The 24,491-nt window shown below is 36.8% G+C and overlaps 1 protein-coding gene and 1 non-coding gene across 7 annotated transcripts in view; both read left to right on the forward strand.

Moving 5' to 3' along the window:
* LRMDA (leucine rich melanocyte differentiation associated) overlaps positions 1 to 24,491 on the forward strand; it is a 1,048,113-nt gene that overhangs the window by 853,225 nt on the left and 170,397 nt on the right. The window lies entirely within an intron of this gene.
* LOC112854932 (U6 spliceosomal RNA) lies at positions 15,779 to 15,884 on the forward strand. Its single transcript, XR_003223004.1, has one exon. It is a non-coding gene; the product is annotated as a U6 spliceosomal RNA (small nuclear RNA).

Raw genomic sequence — 24,491 nt, forward strand, 5'->3', positions numbered from 1 at the left:
CTGAGAGAAAAGTGACGTAAGCTGAGGAAGGAGCATGGAACAGGCCCTGAGGTAGAAGCATGCCTGAAATACGTGAAGGGGAGCTAGGAGATCAGTGTGGTTGGAGTAAGTAATCTAGCAGGGGAGGAACGTGGTCAAGGAAGCATAGATGAAGTAAGAACAATATGAGAAGCCAGAACTTATAGCATCTTAGAGGCCATTTACTGTCCCTTAGGCAGAAAGTCATTTTACGGCATTAACTGAAATGATAGAAATGATGATTCTACTTTCTATAGGGGAAAGTAAAAACCAAAACCAATGATTAACTGGAAACGAAGATCAGAACCTATGTAGATTCTCTGCAAGATAGATAAAAGGATAGGATTGAAGAGATTCATCACAGCTCAAAATCAATGTAAGAGATTTTAAAAATGTAGGCCCAGCTTCAGAACTTTGCCAGGCACAGGGAACTCCTGGGGGCTTCATAGCAGCCAACAAGTCAGACCTCCACAGTGAATGGTCACATGGGTCACCCTAGCTGTATGATGTGGCTTGAAGTGTTGGGGTTTGTAGCCCACAGCCAAGAAAAAATTCTTGAGACATCTTTGATGCAAAAAGGTAGCTTTATTAAAGCATGGGGACAGGATCTGTGGGCAGTAAGAGCTGCACTGGGATTATGAGGAGTGACTGATAATGTACTTGGGAGTTAGGGGAGGTAAAGGCAAGGGGAAGTTTCCAAAAGGCTTTCATATGCTAAAGAAGACTCACAGGATCCCTGAGCCCTCCCTATTGTCAAGCTAAGGTTGTTTTTCCCTCTAGCAAAGCATTAAGACAGTTGGGGAGTTCCTGAAGGAATGTTAAACTCTGCCCGCCTCAAGTACAGTAAAACCTTAGATTTTGAGTAACTTGTTCTGCAATTTATTAGACATTTCTAATAAGTTTAACTTGATAAATGAGCGATGTCTTGCAATATGAATAGTATGTGACACTGAACTTCACATGCTCACAACTGAGCCAGTGGTTCTTGAAATTAGCTTTGGATTACAAACTTGGATTACAAGTGTTTTGGATTACACACTTGTTTCCAGAGCAAATTATGCTTGCAAACCAAGGTTTTACTGTATTTGTCAATGGACTGCAGGTTATAAGAAAATTTAATTTTATCTACATTTCTTTCTGCCTTTGTTTCCCACATCATGTATGCCTGTCCCCATCCTTGGCAAACATCACTCGGCTGAGCTATCTTCAAACCAGAGCAGTAAGGCTGGGCAACTTGATGAGTAAAGTAAGATGGCAAGAGTTGGTACAAATGTACTAGTCATAATAAATGAGGATGAACTAAATTAAAAGAGCACTCCCAGATTTGGTAAAAAATGAAGTATAAAATAAAATGCTTGTTAAAGAAATAAATACAATAAATGACATAGGAAGCTTTAAAAAATGCAGGAATTTGGGAAAAACAAAACAAAACTAGATGCATGCTAAATATGAAACCCAGTAATAACAATGTTAATATCAGAGAAAATAAGGCTCAAGATGATTACTGAAATGATGAAGAGGGATATTTTATGTAACTCAGAAGATAAAATAGGAAGCTATAAAATTCATGAAACTCAATACATCTAACAACATGGCTTTGAAATACATAAAGCAAAGCTTCTAGAAATACTTGACAAAAATACTTGATAAAGTCACAATCTCAGATGAAAATTTTAGCATATTTCCCTTAGAAAATGACAGCTAACTGAACAGATATTTCACAGCATGTATGTTTTATTAAACAGAAAACAATGAACATTCTTTTGCAAAATATATAGGACAGTCACAAAAACTACCCACAAATTGAGTCAAAGTGTAATATGCCCACTTCAAATCAATTGATCATAGCTCAGTAAAATTAGAAATCAGCTTCACAAAAGAAGACATGGGCGGGGGGGGCGGGAAATGCAAGGTAAAGGAAAGAAAAAGCCTTACAGAATTAGAAATAAATGAAACATTTAGGTTTATGAGGAAATATAAGCATAAATTACTCTATAAAGGTAAATGGAAGTGACAGCACTATGGTATATTAAAAAATTGTGGGATATAGCCCAAGATGTAATTAAAGGATTTTTTCTCTTGGAAATATAAAAATGAAACAAAGAATTAAAAAATTTTTTAAATGGGCTTTGTTTCCAAAAATCCTAATTAAGCAACAACAAACCCAATGACATAAGAAATGACTCCGTTAAACTAAAACTTAATAAAATATAAACAGTATACAATATACTTTATTAACAGTACCAACAGTTTGTTTTTTTTTTTTAAAGATGAGCCTAGCAGATCTAACTAAGAAAAAAATAGAGATGAATTCCATAACATTAGGAGTGAGAAGATTGAAAACTGGAGTTTTTATCAAATTTGAAAATCTAAAATAGGCAATTTTAAGGCAATGATAGTTACCAATATTGTCTCAAGAAGGAATATAAATTTAAATAGAGAAAAAGATTATAGAGGAAACTGACAAAATAGTCGTATATCCCCCAAAGAGAAGAAACTTCCTACAGTTTATTCCAGAAAATGAAAACCATTGAACATTATTCATTTCATCTGATTCCATAACTAACCTAAACAAGATGATGAATACACATGAAAATTAAACTGTAGGTCAATGTCTTTTACAAGTGTGAGTAAAAGAACCCTCTGTGAGAAATTAACAATAAGATTTAGGATGTAGTAATAAAAAATATACCACCTCATGACCAAGTAGGATTTATCTCAAATGGAAAGGTTAATTTATTATTAGAACTTATCAGTAAACTTATCATATTGGCATATTAAAAAACAAAAGAATATATGTGGTCATATTAATAGATGCAAAAGAAAAAATCTCATGAAATTTAGCAGCTCTTCTGTTCTTATCTCCTAACAATTAAGGAGTACAATGGCAACTTCTCTAACTTGATTGAAATTATCTGCCAAAAACCTACAGCAACCTGCATAGAGAAGAACAAAGGGTTAAAAACATTCCCATTACAGTTCTTAAATAAGCAAGAAAGAAGTATTCTACATTCCCCTGGAGATGCTAGCCTAAGCGATAAGAGGTACAACAAGGACAACAACAACAAAGAGCAATAATAATTGGTAAATAGAACATTATTTGTAATCAGTATTATGATTTACATCAAGGAATAGCAAATATTTTCCCCAAAGGATCAGATGTCAAGTATTTTAGGCTTTGTGAGACAGAAGACAGCTGTCACAACTACTCAGCTCTGCCCATATAAAATATAACATGACAGAACTAAGACCCATCATATTTGTAATAGAATAAAATGTAAGTGTGCTTAATTCACCTATTTAAAATACTTTCAGGTTGAATCATAAGGCAAATTTCAATTCTCTGTGTTGGATAAGAGAAAAAGTAACAAATTGACTCAGAACAGTTTAAAGAAAAGCATAGAACCAGAGGTTACAGGGATTGTAGCAGGGTTTACAATCTAAATACCACAAAGTAGAATTTAAGCAAAAGAGCATTAAATGAGACAAATCATAAGATAGGACAGGACAATGGTTTATTATGTTCAAAGATTCTGTGGGTCAGGAATTCTAACAGAAGACAGTGGGAATGACTTATATCTGCTCTGTAATGTCTGGGGCCTCAATAGTAGACTTAAAGTCTAGGAACTAGAATCATCTGAGAATTGGTATACGCATATGCTTCATGGTTGATGCTGTCTATCAGCTGGGAACTTCAGTTTCTTTCCATGTGAGGGTCCATGTGGTCTTCCCATATATGCATGTTTGGGCTTCCTCATAGCATAATGGTTGAATTCAAAGGACAAAAGATTCTCAAGAAAGAGTAAGAGCCAGACAGAAGCCATATTGTCCTTTATGACCTATGTCTTAAGAATTCATGTAGCATTACTTTAACTACATTCTGTTCATCAAGGCAGTCACCAAAGTCCTGCTCAGGTTTAAGGGAAGGGAAAATAGATTCTGCCTTTTGCTGGGGAGTAGCAAAGTTCTAGAAGAGCACATGAAACCAGAAATATTACTTTGATCATTTTCAGGAAGTATAGTCTTCCACAATAATATAGTGGGTCACAAATTTTAATAAATTTCAGGAAGCAGAAGAAGTATAAAAACTCTGAGGTCACCAGGTGATGAAACTAACAATTGATAATAAAATCATACTGAAAAAAGCCCTTCTACTCAATTTTTTAATATTCTTAAATATCAAGTCAAAGATAACATACAAGCTCAAATTGTAGCATAGCCAGAGAAATATGAGATAATGAAGCCATTACCTGTCAGAAACTATGAAATAGATCTAAGGCCATTCTGAGAAGAAAACAGAACATGTCTTTAAGTACATGTATTAAAAGCAGAAGAATGCAAAAGATAAATGAAGCGTCTGACTCAAACACTCAGCTAAGTAAACCAAAGGAGAGCAGAAGGGATTAGTTATTAAAGCTAAAAAAAGATATAAATAAATTATAAAACAAAACACTATAATAACTAATTCAGAAGCTGATTTTTAAAAACCCATATGAAGGAAAATTAAAAGAAAATACAAATATACAAAACATAAAATGAAAAGTCACAGAAAAGAATCATAAGAACCAACTTTGTTGAATTTTGTACAAATATTGAAAATCTAGATCAAGTGGATAATTTTCTAAAAAATGAAATTTCCCTAAACTGACTCCAGAAGAGATAGAAAATTGAAATATTTATTTCCATAGGAAAATAAAGAAAGTGCATAAAGACCTCTCACAATCCCACACAGAACTGTCCAGTGCAGGTGGTTTTATAGGAAAATTTTACCAAACTTCAGAATAGAAGGTGATTTGGTGAAAGATGATGATTCTTATAAATGTATAACAACTGCATCTATGCACATAATGATGATGATGATGATGATGATGATGATGATAATTATGATAAAAAATAAAAACACCTTGATGTATAGTGTTTGTCAATTTCTTTGGCATAAATATTCCCACCATGACTGATTCCAAGCTATCTCTAAGACCTCACTCAGTGTGGAGGGGGGAAGAGGTGTGCACAATTGACTCATATGAGTTGGTCTAAGGTGCTTGTACATACCACAGAGGTGATTCCAAAGCTATTTAAACTATTTGAGAGCATAGATAAAGAAGTGCTTCTAAATTCTTTTTATGAAGTACCTAAAATATTTACAGAAAATTGGCAAGCATTATGGAGACTATAACTACATACTCATCTCAGTGATGAATATAGGTACAAAAATTCTAAATAAAGTAATTATAAACAACATCCACCAGCATAAACAGCAGAGCAAAGCATCATGGCATACTGAAATTTATTCCAAATATCCAATGAAATTTCAATATTAAAATATCCATTTATTCAATCTTTTGAATAGATCTAAAGATGAAAACCATAATTCTATAGATGCTGAAAGAACTTTGCCAAATTCAATAACCATTCTTGATGAAAACCATATAAAAATGGATGTATACATCCTTAATGTGATAAAACACATCATCTCAGTCCACAAGCCAATATCAAACTTAATGGGCAAACTTAAGAAGTAGTTTTATTAATGTAAGGACAAGATAAGTATCTGTTACCACCACTATTATTTAATGTTATACTGGAAATACCAGTGTGATTAGACAGGAGAAAGAAACAACAGGCATGAAAATGGAAAATGTATTGCAAAACTGTCATGCTTACAGATGACTTTATTTGATTTGGCAGTTGGAAACTCAAGAGAACCAACTGAAAGACTAATACGAGAATTCAGTGATGGAGTAAAGCATAAAGTTAATATACAATCACTAGCCTTTTAATAGTAGAACAAAAACCACTTGGAGAGTATTTTGAATGAAAGACACCATTTACAGAAGAAACATAAAAGATATTAAATTGAGAATATTATAATCATAAACAAAAACATACAATATCTTAAGAAAACTTGAAAACCTTCTAGAAGGATGCACAAGAATGTTTGAAGATATGGACAGACCTCCCATATTATTTTCTATGAATACTCAAAACCATAAATATGTCAATGTGGTTGTTTTTGTTGTTAAAACATAAAACATATAAGACTATATGATTACCAGGGATTTTTTTTATTCCTTTTAAACTAGAAAAATTGAATCTGAAGTTCAGATGGAGAACTAAACAAGAATAATGGCTGGGATCATTCTGAAAAAGAATTATGATGAAAAATTAGCTCTACTGGATATCAAATATATTATAAAACCTCAGTAATTAAAACAATGTGGTACTGGCACATGGATCACTAAACAGACTAATGGAATAGAATAAGAAATCAAGAACTCAGTTATATGTGGGGACTTAGTACTTCATAAAGTGGTATCTCAGACTGGTAGGGAAGAGATGGATTAGTCAATATATGTTCTTGGGGCAAATGTGTAGCTATTTGGAAAAAAAAATTAAATTCATATCTCATGCCTTATACTTGGACTAATTACAAATGGATTAAAATTCTAAATGGAAAAGAAGAAGAAACCATGAAAGAGCTTAAAGAAAACAGAGAACTCAATTTTGAAGCTGTAATTTTAAAAAACAAAAATTTAAAAATGTAACTTATTAAAAATACTCTTGATCTTTTTTTTTTTTTTTTGCAAAACTTTCTACATAGGGAGGTAAAGACTGTAAGCAAAATCAAAAGACAGTGAACATGAAAAATATTTGGAGATCTTATCACGCACTATGATAGATTATGTGTATTTCTGACATATGAAGGGTGCATGGAAATCAGTAGTAAAATGATTAACAGACTAGCATAAAAATAGATCAGCAATTGTACTCCTAGAAATGCTTGCATGTGTAAAATGACATATATATAATAGTATTTATTATAGAGTAGATGTGCTGGCTAAACACTGAAATAACCAAAGAACTATCAATTGAGAAATCATTAAATTATGGTACATTCAACTTGTAGAATATTGTGTAACTTCTTACATACTTATATGTGAGTCTATGCAGTATGTATCATTAAGGGAAAAGGCAAAGTTCAGAACAATATAGCATAATGCTATTTATGTATAAGAATCTATATTAAAAAAAAACTCTCAAAGATGGATAATACTGCCTACCTATGGATGGGGAGAACCAGGTACATGGGAAGACTAGGGTGGGAGAAAGACTGTTCACTATACTCTTGTATTTACTTTAAAATGTTGAACCATAATTCAAAATAAATAGGATTTTTTAAAAGGCTGAAATAAAATTCATATAAATTATCTAACAATTATACATGTCCAAATGATAGTATACAGAATGATGTTCATTGCAATGTTTTTCTTGTAGTAAAAAAGAATGAAAAGAGAAATTATACACCTATCAGGAAAGGAATGGTTAAAATGATATTGATTCCTATAGGGCAGTTTTTAAAAAATTAAGGTAAATTAAAAATAAGGTAAGGTAAATAAGATACCAACACAGAATGACTTCAGAACATATTTTTGAGCAAAAACATTTGAGTATAAAACATTTGTGCACTATGTATTTATGTATTTAAAACCACAAAATCTCTTGCGTGCACACACAGAAACACGTGTGTGGGTACAAATGCATAGAAACAATTTTGGAAAGATGGTCATAAAACCCCTAAAATGGTTACTTTCAGGGAATACCCAGAGTGGTGTGACAAAGAGTAGAAGAAGGGTCACAAGGATTAGCTTTCTCAATATCTGAATTTTTATTAAAATATGCTAGTATATTATTTACAAAATAGTGTTAGTAAAAATAAAAGATCTGAAGATGGTAGAAGCTTTGGGTGATTTGGAACCATCGTGGAGACTTTGAAACTTTGTTTACCCAAGGACCATGATAAAAAAAATACTAGTTTCTTTGAAAACGTCCTTTGTTTCTTCAAATTTAAATAACCCAGTGCTGAGAATCCATGGTAGACTTTCTATACTCTTTCACCGTTGCAGGATGGGATATTCATATGAATGAAATATTCTGGTAAATAAAAAGATAGAAAAAAGGAAAGAGGTACATGCATATATTGCATTGCTCACTGATGTACTGAAAATGGGAAGGAAGACATCAGCATTAATAATAGTACTATTTATTGAGTGATTTCTTTAGAGCCAGGCACTGTGCTGGTATTTTACATATGTTCGTGGTTTCGTTTAATCTTGGGTATCTTCTGAAGCTGGATATTATCCCCATTTTATATATGAGGAAATTGAAGCTTAGAGAGATATTATGTAGTTTACCCAAGATCCCAGGGCTAATAAGTATCCTTTGTGAGGTTCAAAACCAGGTCTAACACTGAGGTCTGTGTTCTTCCCTCTGTTCCAAGATGCCCCCCCCCAATAAAATACGCTTAACAATAGAACTACACTCAATGAATTTTAATTTTTCTCGATTATTGAAGAAAGCACTTCTGGCTTCTTCAGTATTTCAGGAATTCTGTTAAGAGCATCAATTATCAGAGCACTGGTGAAGCACAAAAATGATGGTTAATTGGAGATATCCAGTTGAAAGAAGGCAGACTTATACTGCATTTACAGAATTTAGTGCTTTTATTACAGATACATAATGGTATAGCAAGATCACTTGTGTGATTTTTGCATAGCCCCTTTGTTATTAATTAATCTGCATGTTCTGAAAGCCTTTATCCCCCATATACTGATTTCAGATATTCTGTCTTTATCAGCACCAAAATCATACCTTGTATGTCTGTTCATAGACCTATAGATATTGTTTAGATACATAATGCAATTTCCCGCCTATTGGAACCTCATAGCAAAAGATCTGATCTCTGTAACCTGAATTAACATAAGCAGAGTTTAGGTATACTGCACCAATGGCTTCATAGACAACCCCTTTGGTTATAGATTATAAATGTCATTTAGAGAAAGCACAAGATGGCTCCTGAGTGTCTAGTAAACTTCAACAACCACCTGAGAGATACCTCCGTGTGACTGCATAAAATGGAAATAAAGAATGGCAAATAACCCATTGACTATGCACTTTCTCACCCGCTGAGAGCAAAACGCAATCCAATGCAATTTTAGTACTTACATGCCTCTGGGGAAAATAGACCCCTAAAAATCACTGAGTGCAGCACTGGAAAAATTTCTTAAATTTGTGCTATGCTTGGTGTTATAAAACCCAAGGAAGCTTAGGCTTTCTCCTTGAGTAAAATGGACTGGTAATTTTGTTTTGTTATATTATCCACCAAGCATAATGATAATGGGTCACATGCAATTTAGGAAAAAATTAAGTCTAATAAGAAAAATCTCTAATAAATACTAACAGCATCTTATTGGTATTGTCGTTGGTCTAACCCTTCTATTAACATTTGTTTTTTACATATTAAATGATCTGTAATATGTTGAAAATGAAGAGGGTAGTAAAAATTTTAAAAAAAAATTCTTATATACATTGTGCAAATGTTTACATGCCTTTTCCCTTAGGCAGGTACTAGGCAGTATGGTATATACAAGGAAGCAGTACTAAGTTACAACAGGAGATTCTTATTTTTTTTATATGCTGAGCAGTGAAGTTGCTCACTGTAGGGGGTAGACCCTATCATTAACCAGGAATACACTCAATGCAATGAAAAACAGAGATTGAATATCAGAATTCAGCCCTAAGTAAAGGGAAAAAATTATCTTCTCAAATCAGGATTCTTCTGGGCCACTGAAGGAGGGTAGAGAAACTTAGGGAACCTATGGTATCCAAGCAAAGGGGTGGGGGAATTTTATGTAGTGTTAGCTCCCCATCACGGACAGTGTGGTAGAGTGGGATAGAACAAAGGGGGTGTGTTATTCAGGAAGCTTCGATTACGTATGTGCTTCTCAAGCCTACATAAGAATTTCCCAGGAACATCCATCAGGCAAAGATGCTTGAGGACCTACTTCCAGGGATTCTGATTCAGTGGGTCTGGGGTGACACCCTGGCATCTGTTATTTTTAATGAGCTCTTCTGATGATTCTTCCACATACAACACTTTGATGACCACTACATTAAATGATACTAACAAAGAACCTTTTTTCCCAAGTCCTCTCTGCGCTCCTCTTAAAAAAATTTACATTTGAGGTGGAGATAACAGACAGAAAGTCAAACAAGTAAATGAGGTAAAATGTTACAAGTGCTGTGAAACTTGGGGAAACCAAGGACTGGGTCATTGGGTGAAAGGTTGCCTAAGTCAATGTAAGGCTTGAACAAAGGCCTGGCCATGGGTGTAGAGAAGATTGTATACTTGGTTGGTATTCATCAATTGATTATAAGTGGTAAATGGGAGGGAAGAGTAGGAGATGACTATCAGGTTTTTAGCCCGAATAACTGTGAAAGGTAAAGCCATTTTATGAGGAATGGCATTTGGGGAGGAACAGACTGGAGCAAACATGTTGAACATGAGGTTCTATGCTTACAAGTAGAGATGCTCTAAGACATAGGTCAGTAAACTTTTACTGTAAAGGGGGAGATAGGAAGTATTTTAGGCTCTGCAGGCCAGGTGGTCTTTGTTGTGACTACTTAACTCTGTCATTGTAGCATGAAAGTATTCATAGGTAATACATAAGTAAATAAGCATGGCTGTGTTCCCATAAAAAAATATTAACAAAAGCAGGCAGTGGGCCAGATTTGGCCTTTGGGCTCTAACTTGCCACTCCTGCTGGAAATATAAGTGTGGTAGCAAATAGAGAAATAGGCATATTAATTCTTATATGTCTATGTACATGGTATCTTTCTGTGTAGCCATAGAATCACACCTACTCTATATAAACACTGCATTTCATGGTTATTTTGAATGAAGAATTTCTTTCCAATATATTTAAAAATCGCTCAGTGATTATCTATAAAAAAATTAAATATGGAAATATCAGTTAAAATACCTAGATACATTTTGTACTTACTGGCTCAGCAAAATTTAAAAATCTGGCTATACCAAGTGCTGGCAAAGCTATAGAGCAAAGGAAACTCAAAAGCTATTTTGGTGGAAGTATGAATTAGCATATCTACTGTGCAACAAAATTTGTTATTATCTCGTGAATTTGAATATATGCAAACCCTAAGATTTGGCAATTCTTTTCCTAGGAGACTAACCCAGTACAATCTACTGAACACATTCAGATCAATATGAACTATATTCATACCATTGTCTGTAATGGCAAAACAAAAGAAAACAAAATAGACTGAAAAATTAAAATCAACCAAATAGTTTTTTTAGTAAGTTGGGTAACACTTTAGTAAGTTGGGAAACTCAGTGAGTGAGATCATTTATATAAAGTTTAAAAATGCCTATTAAAACAATATTTTAAAAGGGTCTTTTCATAGGTGGCAAACTATGGAATGAAAAACTCAAAGTTCAGGGTTGCATTTACCACTGTTGGTAAGTGGAGGCAAATAAATCTAATTTGAGAGGAACAGCTAAAGAGATTTATTTGTAAACTTGGTGATGGGTACATAGATATTTAAAAAACTTTTGTTCTGAATGCTTTACATGTGTTATATCTATTCCTTTGTAATGAAGCAAGCATTGCATGATAACGAAAAACAAGACAAAGCCAAAATTGTACTGAAATTACCAATTTAAAATTTTCAAGGTATAGTTAACTTATTCTTCTCTAAAAAAGAAAGGTTAATGTTGGGGATTGCTTATCTGACTCAGTTTCTTTGCTAGTCAGATCACCTTTCCCAGTGATTAAGGGCCAACTGGCTTCCAGTGTTTCTTGTGGGCAGAATGGGACGGGGGGACTGGGGACAGCACAGAGGAGGGAGGAAGCTCTGGAGGCAGGCTGACATAGCTGGTGTAGGGTCATTTGAGTTCCCCAACTTAGAGAAGAACAAGCATTGTCTTTGGCATAGGACAGAGTGTGGTTAAATTCCTCCCTGCTTCCCTGGCATTCAGCAAGTGATTCCCTGCTGTCTTTGTATATCCCACTCATCTGGGCTTACAGGGACACTGTGTAGTGGTTTTGTGGTGGAGAAGCTATTGCTACCTAATTTTTAATTTCTTGAAAATCACTTTGTAGTGTCATGATTACAAGACTTGGAAGAAGATAAACTCTCTGTCCATTCTGAGTATAAATGGGCACTTGAGATGAAACCATCTAGTTAATTTCCCCTTGTTGCTGGAGTAGAATCTGAATCCAAACCACAGCACCACCTCACCCCTAAATCTCTATTAAAAACCACCTTGGGTAGTCTGGCAATGCTTTATTTAAAGTCAGCAGAGAATTATAAAGTCAAAAGTGAAAAATGGTACAACAAGAAAGAATCATAAAAAAATACTAGATCAGTTAAATGTAGTCAAAGGCAATTTAGTGTGTTCTGGCAGCAGTCCTTATTGATGCAAAGAATGTGATGTGTCAGGGGTCGGCAAGAGCATGTAGGAAATGCAGAATGAAGGATGCAACTCCAAGCTCGATGCTGGAGCAGCCACATGAGGCTGTGAAGGATGCCTCACTGTCTTGCTTTTTCACCAGGAATTTCAGGGAGAATATTTGAATTCTCCCAGTCTGGACATCTTTTTGTTTTTCCTCAATGTAGCAAATTTTTAAAATTAGATTTTTTTCTTTCATGGAGGTAAGCTAACCTATAGGCTTTGTAGATTGGGTCAGACCAGGAAGGTAGCCATCTCTCACCAGTACTTTTTAGTATCTGAGTATTCTAGTCTCTTAGGGGTCCCCACACTGGTCTGCCTTTTCATATCTACATTCCAAGTTGTGATCATTTCTGCCTCATCTTCTTCAGTTGCTTTAGTTAGTATTAGCTAATCGGATTAGTAATAACCATAGCTATGATTATTAAGCAACTACCAGTTCTAGGCACTGTGCTGGGTCCTGCATATGCATTATCTCACCAATTCTTACAAAAACTTTATAAGACAGGTTTAGTATCAGTGATTTTACAGATGAGGACAGCTAAGGCTCAGAGGCTCAAACTCATTTGAGGTTACATGTGGGGTAGCAGAAACAGGACTCACCAAGCCTGATGCCTAAGTGGGTGCTATGCTAGAACGGTTGCTTCTCTAATCTCATCAGCAATCGTGGGTGGGGCCCAATACCTCTAGAGAGGCTAGTTGCAGTATAGGATCTTATAGGATAGTATGAAGAACTTAAGTCTGAGACCTGTGTTTCTATCTTAGATTTGCCACTTACTGGCTTTTTGGCCTTTAGCAAGTTACTTGACTCTTCTAACTCTGTAAAATGGGTCTAACAGTAACACTTATCTTAGCAGTGTTTTTGTGAGGATCGTATGAGTTGATATAAATGAAGTATTTCAAAGAGTTCCTGGCCCATAGTAAATACTTACATACATATTATTGTTGGTGTTGCTCCTGCTTCTATTATTATTATTATTATCATCATCCATGTTGATACTATTGTTGTTTTTGATGTTTCTGGAGACAGGATGCCTTCACTGAAAAAAGTAATTGTGTGGGGCCTGCTATGTGTGGGACGATATCCACTTTTGGTATATCCATTTGTCACAAAAGAAGATGAGGCAGAATTGATTACAACTTGGAAATGAGGAAAACAAATTCCTTGGGTACTTCTACTTGCAAAATGAGGTTCTGGGGGTACCTCTTTCCCATCTAAAAATTGACTTCTAGGAGAAAGGGAAGAAGCTTTGGAGAGTTCCTTAGGTTCTGGTAGGTCTTATCAGAGTCTTGGTTGTAGATTTAGGAGGAATGATTGGTTTGATGTAAATGCTTTAGAGGGTCTGAAAGAGATTAGAGAAACCTATTCCAAAGGATAAAGACAGGACAGGAGGGAAACATTAATCTCACGGACATTCAATTCCCTAAGAACTTTTTTGGGAATGACCAGAAACAAGCCAGGCCATATGCTGTCCATTTGCAATCCTCTGAGCTGTGGACTTTTTTTTTTTTTCTTCGACAGATCGAGGCCAGTGCCATTGCCTCATTTAAGATGGTTCTTAAGCTTGAAAAAGAACTGAAAGGTTGAGACATGCATGCAGAGTCAACACAGACGATTTGATGAAAGTAGTCCTGTCAAACACCAGGGCTCTCCCGACTGTCAGAAACAGTCTGATGACATGTTCGAAGCTTCCCAGACTGGCTTGCATTTTAGGAAATATGCACAATCAGGGAAGACATAGTTATGCTGTGGAGAGTTCTGAGATGTGGAGAGAACAAGTTAATTGTTCAGCCTCAACTGAGACCTTTCACTCAAGCCATTAATCACAGTGCACAGCCTAGACTGCTGTCCCGCTCCAGATGAAGGCTCATTCCAGGTGCTGGCCATTTGCGTTTTCCTCCAATTGGGCTGATTTATGAACCCAGAGATGTTTCCTGGTTTTTCCAAATTCTTTCCCATTACTTTGTAATAAAGGGGACATGTGATTTCTGGTTTTTTGCAGATCCTCAGTTTTAACATCCCTAATACCAAAGATTTTTTCAATTAGTTTGCGGCCTGCTTTCTGTGATCTGGAGGGTAGAAATGCTGTTCTGTGTTTTGAGTATCAAAGTTAAGACTTTAGAGACTCTTATTTCTTTCCCCTTTGGCTGGAGTTGACAGTGCAAAAGTCCTGCATGAGTCTTTGTGCCCCACATTCAACATCTGGATGCAAATTAAGCTTTAGTAACCTTAGTGACAGTAGTTCACCTCAGGTGTTAGAGTTATTCTCATCTCACTCCAGTGCCTGTGGTTCAGGGTATAATATCAGGGGCCTTCCGCATTTGGGCCAGATCTCCGGTGACAGTGTAAGCCAATATTGAAGACTTCACAAGAGAATCTGAGTGTCCGAGAAGGACATTATAATATTGAGGCTGTACAGGGTGCTGCCGAGTGTTACCTGTTTGAAAGGTAAGCCTGATCTTAGCTGATAAGGGGCAACAGATCTCTTGGGAGTTTTCCCAAGTGGCTGAAATGTGTTACAGAAAAGTAATTGGAAATTGATATTTGACATGTCTCTTGGTTACTTTTTATTCCTGATAACACCAAAGGGTTTGGCCAGGAGTCACTAGTGACGAATAGGTGAAATTCTCCAGTCCGTTGCTGAAATGCAATCTCTTCTTTGTTGAAAGGAAGCAGCTGCTTTCTGAGCCTCTGCTTCCCAACTAGCACTTCAAGTGTAGAGACCCATGGGCTTAATTTGGGTGAAATGAGTGGTGAATACAGCCTTTTGATAATTCTCTAAACAAAAATCATCACTGGCGATGGAATGCTGTCCTTAAAATGCAACTCAATTTAACAGGTACTTGTTCAGAGCCTGCTACAGGCTCTATATTATGTTGTGTGCTGTGGGACATACAAAATAAATGTCAAACATGGCCTTTGCCCTTGAAGAACTTACAGGCTCTTAGGAAGGATGATGTGTTTATGAAACACATTTTACATGGCAAGATAAGGTATCATGTATGTGCCAAAGTGAGTGGAACCTGGAATAAGTATAACAGGGAGTCAGAAAAAAAGAGAGTAGGGGAGACTGAGGTTGTCAGGGAAGCTTTATGGATGAAGTGGGATGAAGACATCAATATCTCAAACCCAGAACTCTACCTTAAAGAAATAGCAAAGAGCACAGTATCCGATTACTTAAAGATTATGGAGTCTCCTTTAAGTGAAAGTAAATTTGTTCAATATGAGAATGAATTAATTTAGTTCAATAAATATTTATTGAGTACATCTATGTGCCAACAACTGTATCCAATGGGGTAGGGGAAGAATAGTCCATACAAACAAAACATGTCTGGGTATTCTCAGGTGCTACCCTCTCTTAACGTAGATATTTAAAGTTATTGCTGCTCTGTGTGATTCCAAAACCTGTGATTTTTACCACTTATCATTCTGTCTCTCAAATAGACCTCATGCTTGCTTCAGCAGCATATATCCTAAAATAGGACTATACAGAGAAGATTAGCATGGCTCCTGTGCAAGGATGGTATGCAAATTCATGAAACATTCTATGTTAAAAAAAAAAAAAGACAGACCTTCTTCTTATCCAAGATATCTTTGGGTTGAGAAGCTGACTTTAATTTTTTGTGTAGAGGAAAGAATGACATGTCCAACGTCATAAATTATATGCAATATAAACAGTTGCATGCATGCTTGTCATGAATGGAAGACACACTGAGTTAGCACTGAATGTCATCCCAAATTGTTAGGTTAGGGAGTATTTGGAATAGCATTTGAAAAGTCTGCTCCTGGCTCAAACTCAGGACCATAAGCAGAGCCCAGGCTCTCTGAAGATCAAGTTTTTCTTGGAATTTCCATTATTACCCTTGACAGCTACTGTGGAAACCCAATTAGAAGGGTCTTCCATCAGTAGAGTTTGAGACAGTCTTGCACTGGGCTCTTTGGCATTTGTGAAGTTTGAAATCAGCACCACCCACATATATTGGCTAAGTCACTAAAAACTCTATCTCTATTCTTCCTTGCAAATAGGAGAAATCAATTTTTTGTTCATCTCTTAAGGTACAGGTGTAACTGGGCAACTTTAAATTGTTCTAGAAAGAAAAGAAGTCAGGATGATAAGGGTGGTGGCATTGGTGGTTATCATGGACATGGTAGTCATTATTCTAAATATCCACATAACTTTTAAGTAATATAACCACAGAACACTAGTAAACACTGGAAAGAATCTAAGATATCAAGCACTGAGGGGCAGAGGTGTCAGAGTTTATTTAGCTAAGCAATACCAGAAGAGGACTAGAAAATCACCCTTACTAGCTAGCAATCATTCTCATACCACAATGAGACCTCTGCTTGGTAACCCCTGCATATCTGCCACCCATGTGACTGCTTTTTGAAGCTAATTTAGGTATCAAATTTAAATGGAATTCTGAGAAAACTTTCATTTTTTTTTCTTTTTCTTTTTCTTTTTTCTTTTTTTTACTCTGGAGTGAGTAGTGGAGGGAAAAGCTAGAAGAAATTTGAAATTACTTTTGATTCCTGTCATTTTCCTTAGTATTTAATCACGCTCTTCAGTTGAAAGGTTCGTCTTGGCCTCCATGGGTAGGCATATACACATGTGCTCACTTGTTCATCTATATGCATGTGTATATATTGATATGCATTCCTCTCCATCATCTGCAGGCATTTTACTAATAATGGCTTGTGTGTGTGTTTTATCATCTTATTTTTTAAATGAAAATGACAACATCAAAATTTTTTGCAGAAATAGTTCTTCGATGGTAAAGACATTCCAGCATGTAGGCTAGGGTCATCTTTGGGTTACAAAATTCCACAGAGGAGTTGGCATGGGGAGAGTATAAGCACTGTGGCTTTGGAATTTTGTCTTTCCATTTGGGGGCAGACAAGCAAAGTTGGTAACAGAAAAGTTGAGTTAGTGGAGAACTAGTGTAGTAAAGAGTGACATAGAAGAAAGGTAGAACAAGGTTGAGAGTGCAAGCAACAAAGTTAGTGTAGACAGAGGCAAGAGGAGGTATGGATACTCTCCACCCTTCTCCCAAACACTTTCTCCTCTCTGAGGTTATTACTTGGGCTCGGAATGGGGTTGAGATTATAAAAGGAGTTTGGACTTTTAAGTTGGAACTTTTGTTGTTGATGAAGCTGTTTTGGAAGCTTTCTTCTTGAATAGAGCCTGGGGGATTTTATATAGTAAGGAGGATCAGGCAGAGCTCAGAAGAGAGGAGATAGACCACTTAGAGTCTGATTTAGATTTTGGGTTTAAGGGTGAGAAAGCACTACCAGATTTCCATAAATCAAGGAGGTGAGTCAGCAGAATCAAAATCTGACTCAGGCTCCACTCATCAAGCTATGTGTCAGTAGGCGCATCCACCCAATGGGGCATCTTTTTTCTAATTCATCCACAGTACTGTCTAGAACAGCATAGTCCCTGGATATTGGAATTTTCAGTTTTCCTATAGGTTGTCCCCACTTATTCATGTACTGAGGGAAGGAACAGAGGTTTAAAGCTGAAGTACCTGACAAAAGCACTTTTTAATGTACTTTTCTTGAGTAGCTCAGTGTTCAGGGTAAGTTTAAAAGGGAAGTGACCAATAGAGTTTTTGATTTCATACGTTTAAGAAGGGAGTCACAAAGCTCAGGGTGCAGATAGAATCAGGGTGATTCTATCACCTCTGATTTCCTTTGGGAATGCTGTGAGCAAGCCTGGCTTTAGTGGTTCCTTCCTTCTTTGTTCAGAAACTCCTTGTCATAATTATTGTGCAGCTCCTTGTCCTCAGTGTCATATTGCCATGGTGGGGGCGGGGGACAGTGAGGCCTCTGGAAGAACCTGATAACTCTGAGGAGCTTAGAAGTCATTGTCAAACCAGTAAGACAAGTGTGATTGTATTAACTGAAGTGTGTACAAAGCCTATTTGACAACAGCTAGGGGACATTGAAAAATCGGAGACCGCCATCACATATGGAGAGGTCTTCCCATCTTCACCTCAGTGGCTGTTTCTTCTTATTGAAGAATGAAAACAGTAAATGGCCTAAAGCGAGCTAAAAGCAAATCCCTTGGCTTTATTCATTTCATGACTGCAATACTTGGTGGTAATATTAGTAAAGGCCCTGGCATTCCTCATAGGAGAAATGCCAGAAAAGAGGCAACTGGATGTTCATTCACCCGCTTAAGTTCTTTTAGAAAAAAACATGATTTATAAAAGAATGCAGAATCATAATTGTCAGCCAAGGTGTCATTTTAACTTTAGGATGTCCAGAAACAAAGAGATATTATATCCTTTGTTCTCGGAGCACCACAGATGCCAAATTATGCACAGGGTTCCCTCCTGGCATTGAGTGCTTTGGAGCCTAGAGGCAACAAGTGATTTCAGAAAGATGTTGCCTCTGGTGGTGTCCTCACCTGAATATCTCCCTGGAGCTATGGGAGGGAGCATGGCCCTCCTAACTTCTCTGCATTCTGATAGAGCAGGCATTAGCAAGAGGGACAGATATCTTAGAAATGGCTGGTGGCTTGAGGTAAGCTGTCCCCAGCCTCACTCTAGGGAGCTTGAAAAGAGTACCATTAATGTACTGGAGAAATAATTCATTACTTTTGGTTTTGTGTGTACATCAACATATGCCAACAGATGCTCAATTCAAAACATGAATATTTGATTAATATAAGAACAGGCATCTGGAACAGAGAGCAGTGGAATTTTGGGGACTTGAGTAAGACTCAAATGTCATCCATTCTAACCACAGCTGTCTGAATGCGCATAGTAGGCATTGAAAATATTTGTTGATTAGGTTTTCTTTGATTTGAACAACTTGGTTGCTTGGTTTAGAGCCCAGATGTTTGGTATCTAGCCAGAGTTGTATGCTCTGTGTGCTGTCATCAGCCTCACCACCACAGAGATGCATTGTCAAAGGGCAGCATTCTTCCCATCCCCATGGTGAGGTCCCCTCTCTTTCCTCTCTCAGCCCATGCACACTGGCTGTAGGCCATAGAACACCCTGAAGATGGCTCATAGAGCTGTTCTCCACACCCCCATTTTCCCCAGTGTCATTGTGTGGTTGTATCTTATGACAGAGAACATTGGCATCTCCACTAACAGACCACAGCAGTGTTGGTGACAGGTACTTGAGCAGCCATTTACTCATCAATTCAATTGGTCATTGCAAAAGTGTTGAGTTAAAGGCCTGTTAGTTCACAGAACTGACCTAAAACCTGAGGAGGAAATATGAGAAAACCATGGGAAAGGAGGAAGAAGACTAACATATGGGTGGGATATGAGACATTTATTATTTCCTAGGGAACAATGACAAGACAAGGTAGTTAAAGGGCACTTCCTGATTGCATTAGTGCTGATGGCATGCACAACAGAGGGGAATGGGCACTATATGGTAGAGTAGATACACCGTCTACAGATTGGCATTTCAGATTTGCCTCATAACTCCAGCATTTAGCTTTAAGGTAGGGCCTTAGTTCCCCACTCTGTAAAATAAAGTGAATGTCCCACGATATTCTTCAGTACTATCCATCCTTCTGTGACACTTTGATCAGAACTTATGAAATCCTCATTTCCCCATAATTTAATGTTCACCAAATATCTAGAATTTATTTACTTGTATAGTCAAGTAGACTTCTAATATTGTAAGGACACTAAGAATGCAAAGTAGTGAAAGAAAGTATAGACTATGCCTTAATACCCCGAGAGGAAGACAGCAGCCTTTGAAGGGCTATGAAACCCACTTTAGATAAAAATAGATAAATAAATAAAGATTTCCTATGGTTGGGAGTGGAGGTCTTACTCAAAGTGAAATAGTGACAAGTTTTATCTTTCTTCTTGAAGCACGTTCTTGACTCAGTTATTGGGTTACACGGTATTGGTATGACAACTTTGTGAGTAGGTACCAAATGACCTCTGCCGCTATTGGTAAAAGTGGTTTCTCTTCAGCCCATCCAAGAAATAGGGACTATATTTTTGTGGGTGGTTGAGAAACTAGAGCTAGGATAACTAATCTGTAGTTGAGCCCGACAAGTAGTGGAGGTGGAAGTTAGAATCCTACCTGACTGAAATAGTTTCACTACACAGGAAATTTCTCATCTCTTTAGACCCCAATGGAGGTAGATAAGTGGGTTTCCTATATAAAAGGCAAAACTCAGAAGTCACTAGAAACCTCTCACTTCTGCATAGTAATTGATAGTTTTCTGAGCTATAAACCAATTGGCCAATTACTAGCCACGTTGTTTTATCCCCACAAGAATCTTGTGAGGTCATACTATGTCCCCATATTATAATAATCCTGTGAGGTCAGGGTTATATCCCTACATGACAGATGGAAACTTGAGGTAAAAGTATGCTGATAGGGGTTTAGCTGGTTCTGCCAGGGCATTTTTGATGGATGCTGGAAGAACTGCCACCCTGAAACTCCATGGTGCCCCATCTTTACAGTTGAACTTCATCTATCTATAGGCTAAGGGATTCCTGACTCTGGGTACTGCTTTTTAAAATGCAGATACCCGTGGAAATAAAATCACCTCAAGCTTGCTATCACTTAAATATTTGCCTGAATGAAATCCTAGCAATCATTTGTATCTGCCCTCGTTGAGCACAGAATGTTAACATGTTAAAATTAGGCTAAAATGAAGGGGGATTGGGATAGATTAGAGTTTGGAAGTTTGTTTGGAGTAACCATCTAGGTGGGAGTGTAATCATGAGGATCTCCAGACTCCATTTCCAAATGAGGGGCAGTCCCTGAGCAAGGAATAGTGTGCATGGCATACAGCAAGGAAGATAATGAAAACAAAGTAACTGTTCATATCTTGGGCTTAGTTGGCCTACCTGTGTTAGACCCACCCCTGGTGAATGGGGCAAGATTGTGATGGATGGGGTCAAATCCATTTGCTATTATTTGCCAAGTACCTGGCTTTGGGCATTGGTCCATTTCATATGTTCTCATATTCTGCTAACTACTTACGGCAGAAAAAATCATTCCTCTGTCTGATTCTAATATGTGCCAGTTGAAACTGAAATCCTAATACTGAGCAAATGTACCAAAGAACACTCTATAAACTTAATGAGGGAGATGAAGAGATATGTGCCAGAAACCTAGAAAATTTAACACTGATGAGGTTATGACTATTATATGTTTAGTTAAATTGTTGACACTGACAGGACGTGGCTGAGGAAATCTACCGTCCGTTTTCTCCTTGTATCAGTGATAATGGTTCCTTGGTGTGCTCTTCTCAGTTAACAAAAATATTCCTGAAAGTTAAATGCAGGAAGAAGTGACATAAGAAATACTTTTATTATCTCTGCTCTTCAGAGAGTTCCCTCCAGGAACATTATTTAAAACAGGACTTCTCTTGACTGGCAAAGTGAGTTTGGAGGGAACAACTCATAGGTTCAGAGGTGAGTGTGGATCCTCTTGAGAGTTACAGCGTCTCCTGACACCTTTGCTTATACACTTGCCCTGGCAAATCTATCTAGCACAATGCTGCCCTAGCCTTCCAGAAATACCTTTTTTCTCTTTTACATTTTTCTTTCTCTGAAAAACTGACCAAGGTTCTCCTTTGCCTAGTGAATAAAATCTCAATTCCTTTAAGTGCCATTTAAGGCATCAATGTGGTCATGAGTTTCGTAAGCTGCAAAGTACTATATAAATTTTAGCTATTTGAAGAGGAATCAGAGGGTAGTGGAAAGGATATTGAATTTAGAGTCAGAACACCAAGGTTTGAGTCTTGTGCTAGTGGGGTGACCTTGGACAGGTTACTTAAAGTCTCTGAACTTCAATTCCTTCCTTTATAAAACAAGATTATTGTGATAATTAAAGTAATTGAAAGTGACATAGTAATTAGCAAAGAGTGGACACTCAATACCTGTTAATGAAGACATGATAACCAAAGGCAATTTAGTCTAGCACTTAAGAACACTGGCTCTCAGGACATAGGTCACTTATCTTCTCTTATTCCCTACCTATAAAGTGGAGATAGTGTGTGTCTCTTATTCCCTACCTATAAAATGGAGATAAGATGGACGAGTCAAATGAGTTAATACATATTAGAAATTTTGAACAGGGCCTAACCCATATCAATGCTTCTATAAATATTAAGGCTCCTTTTGCTGCTGTTGTCACTTTTATTATTCAAGGACCTGTCCTGGTTTATCTTTCCAGCTTTATTTGGTTGTCTCTCCTACCAGTAAAAAGAGGTTTTCCCCCAGGTCATGACATCCTTAAGTTTGGGACTGATTCTTACTCACCTTTAACTTACCTAGGCTTTACCCAGTGCCTGAAAAATAATCATTTTTGTTGTTAAAAAAAATGTACAACTACACGTTTGCTACTTCTTGGCATTGCACTGAAGGTTTTAGTGTAGTAAGGCAAGAAAAAAAAAAGAAAGAAAGAAAAGGCATCTAGGCTGGGAAGGAAAAATAAAAAACTGTCTTTGTTCATAGATGAAATGATCATTTATATTGAAAATACAGTAGAATTTATGATAAGCACTAGAGTGAATTTAGCAGGTTGCAGGATAGAAGATCAATATACAATTTTTTTTGTTCTTTATCCTCAGTATAGCCAGTTTAGTATAGACCAGTTTAATGGGAGCATAGGATGAGTAAGGAGTAGTGGTGGTGAGTAAAACTGGAAAGGCAGGTTGAAACTCAGTTTGATAACATGACTTGATGACGTGGAATGGTTTTGCTTACTCTTTGTCTCTACCACCCCCCTTTTTCTTTCTTTGTCTTTTCCTTCCTTCCTTCCTTCCTTCCTTCCTTCCTTCCTTCCTTCCTTCCTTCCTTCCTTCCTTCCTTCCTTTTTTCATTTGTTCCTTATTTTCCCTCTCCCCTCTCTCTTTATTATTCATTTGTTGGTATAAACAACTTTTCTCCATGAACAAAGTTTCAGTTCTGTTTCTTAAAAACAGAAGTCTTTTATTCATTGGGTTAAGTAAACAAAATGACCATAGCTATGTTGCATTGAGCTTACAGGGAACATTCTATGGAAGGAGTTCCCAAAGATAGGGATAGTAATATCAGCACACAGACACTGGAATTCAGGGTGTCTGGATTCAAGTTCTGACTTTGTCTTAGCTATCTCTATGACTTTGGGAAGGCCATTTCACCTTTTGGAGGTTCAGTGTGCTTTGTCTTAAAAAAAGATAATGGCAACATGACCATCTTTTTAGGGTTGTAGTTAATTCAACTCAACAACACTTTTTCATTTCCTAGAAACTGGATTAGGACATGTAAAGGGAAAGTCTTTCCCTTCAAGGAATGTTTAGTAAAAACAGGGTTGGAAATAACTCCACTGGCATAAGATAGGCACAAAGTTCTGGCAGTAACTACTGTTTTTCACAGATCTTAGCTTTGGTCCAACACATCACCTGTGAGTTGTTGAATGTCTGATTGATGAAGTATTGAAGATCATTTAGAAATATAGAAAAGAAAACACACTCTTCTGGGGCTTGCACAAGAGGGGGAAATGGAGCCAAGAATGTACCTATAATTTAGGGTAAAGAGCAATAATGAGGTCTCATAAAAAAAACCATGATGTTAAATAGACTGCAAATCATTTGTCCCTTGATGCTTTTCTTAGATTTTGTGCCAGTGGGGGGGAAAAAAAGAAGAAAAAAAATGATAATTGGCCTTGTGATTTATGCCAAAAGAGATGCTTGTACACAGGATTTTGTTTTAGTGTAACCAACCCCCCCCCACCCCGCACTATACTACCACCTAAAATTATTTAAGGGGAGAAAAACAAAATCCACCCAGCTATAAAGAGCAACCAGCCTGGGTTTGGAAAAGGCTTTAATCTACTCTGCCTGGGGTCATATTGTTTTCTGCTGCTCTTGACTTTATTTCAAAGTGTAAAAAATCACTAACAGCTACAATTATTTCAGTTTTATTCACTGAGAGATTATTCCAATCATGTAAGAGAAATAGATTCTAGGTTTTTTAAGTGACCTCTTATCTTGTCCTTCAAAGAAAACAGCATATATGTTTGGAAAAAACACTGAACAAGGGGTTTGGATGATGAGAGTTCTTAAAGCTAGAGCTGTCAGTCTCGAGCTTTTAGGCATTAGCTAAATCAAGTCGTGGATTTGGCCCTCAGTTTTTCCATCTGTAAAATGGAAACAGTTATACCTACCCAGCTGCCTCATAGGGT

The sequence above is a fragment of the Puma concolor genome, chromosome D2 (genome assembly GCF_028749965.1).
Source record: "Puma concolor isolate L17-30 chromosome D2, mPumCon1.1.hap2, whole genome shotgun sequence".
NCBI classification, from domain to species: Eukaryota; Metazoa; Chordata; class Mammalia; order Carnivora; family Felidae; genus Puma; species Puma concolor.